Source organism: Mus pahari, chromosome X, assembly GCF_900095145.1.
Source record: "Mus pahari chromosome X, PAHARI_EIJ_v1.1, whole genome shotgun sequence".
In the NCBI taxonomy this organism is placed as follows: Eukaryota; Metazoa; Chordata; class Mammalia; order Rodentia; family Muridae; genus Mus; species Mus pahari.
Window position 1 is genome coordinate 32,634,865 of NC_034613.1, and position 2,011 is coordinate 32,636,875.

The window sequence follows — 2,011 nt, forward strand, 5'->3', positions numbered from 1 at the left end:
AGGTTGTAGAGGGAGAACAAGCTAGACACAGGTGGAGACAGAACAAACCAGAAGAATGAGAAGAGCCAGAAGACTAGAACTGATAGTCAAAGTTAGTATGAGGCCAAGCAAAACAATTTAGTAAGAAACTGAGGGAAGCCAGTTTGAATCAGTCATTGTGAAGAGGAGTTTGAGCCAGAACAGTTGAGTTAAACCATTCATCCAGAGTTCAGAAAGAACTAGAAAGTAGTTTAATCAACAGTAAGTTTTAGGAGTTGAAAACATTCTAGGCCTAGATTAAACTGAATTGAGGTTAGAAGCTTCTAGGACTACGCCTAAGTTAGTAGATGTAGGCAGTAAGCCTTGGAGACAACAATTACTATAGGTGAATAAAAGTTACATTTCCAATTTATTGTCATTGCTCACAACATTTAGGAAGCACTCAAGGACTTAATGAATGTCACACACCTAGAAAATCTATCAAAATACTTGCATCACAATCAAAGAAGATCTTAGCCAGACTCCAGGTCTATAAACCTAGCTCTTTAAGAAGTTAGTATCTAAGAGAGAGAGAGAGACAGACAGAGAGAGAGAGAGAGAGAGAGAGAGAGAGAGAGAGAGAGAGAGAGAGAGAGAAAGGAAAGGTTGGTACAGAAAGATTACAAAATCAAAGATGGCCTGGGCTAATAGAGTAAGTTCAAAGGCCAATAGCAACTCAATGAGACTGTTTCAAAGTCAAAAGTAAAAACTAAAGGAAAAAACAGATTTCTAACATCAAAGAGAGAAAAACATGTTATTTAGTAAGCAAGAAGAATTAGAGATCTAGCCTGCCCACTTGGCACAGGGACACAGATAAGCTAACTACACTCCCCTGAAAATGCCTCCTCCATTTTGGTTGTCCCTTGACCAGCTACTTTCCAGAGACCACAGTCTATCTTTCTTTGATACTAGACAGATATTAGCCCTCCCCCCCCCAGGAACTATCTATCCTATCTATATTGCATAAAGACACAGTTAAGCTGTGCCTTAAGAACTTATCTACACAGCTCCATTCATTCTGGTAGCCTCGTAGCTGCTTACCAGGGACCTAGACATTCTCCTCCCAGCTCCTCCTTATCCCCCACTGGTTACCAAAAATGATTCTTTGAATACCACCAATGTCTCATGACTGCTCCTACCCTCCTCACAACACACCATAACCCTGCCAGCTGACTGTCTAGGACCCTTCCATTACCATATCTGCCCTTGAGAACCAAGAATTAGTCCTTCCCTAGACACTGCTAGGTAAAACATATTCCAAGGTGCTTGACTAAGCTGCATAAGTCTCCAGAATGTGGCAGGCAAGCAGAAGAGATGAGAGAGGGATTGGATCGTTAAATATCAAACAAAAAGACAAAATTGGTTTCCCAATCCTACTGTAAATCAGCCTGTTTTATGAACATGATAAACACCTCTAATGAAAGAAGGAAAATGACTTAAGAAAATAAAAAAATGAACAAAAAAAAAGAAATAAGGATCAAAATAATAGCAGGTGTTCATATCCCAGCACAGGGAAATATAAAAACACATATAAAACAAAATAACATATCAACAACAAAAAAATTTTTAACCCCGTAGTAATCAGCCCACTTGAAAATGACTTAGAACTCTCAGACAAATAATTCAAAAGAGTGATTTTAACTATAGTCAACTCAAGAATACAAAGAGATGAATGAAATAAGGAAATCAATCTAAGACATGAAATTAAAGTTTGAATTATTTAAAGAAAAATCAAGCTGAAACAATTCAAGATAAAAAAAAAAACCTCAATAAGCCAATTAAAAGCTTCTCCAATAATGAAGATCATGCTGAAAAAAAGATCCAGGGATAAAAGACAAAAATAAAGGAAATTCACCTAAGAGGAGTAGAAGGCAGGAAATAATCAAACTTAGGGCTGAAATCAATCAAGTGGAAACAAAAAGAACTATTCAAAGAATCAACCAAACCAGGAGCTGGTTCTTTGAAAAAATCAACAAGATAGATAAACCCTTAG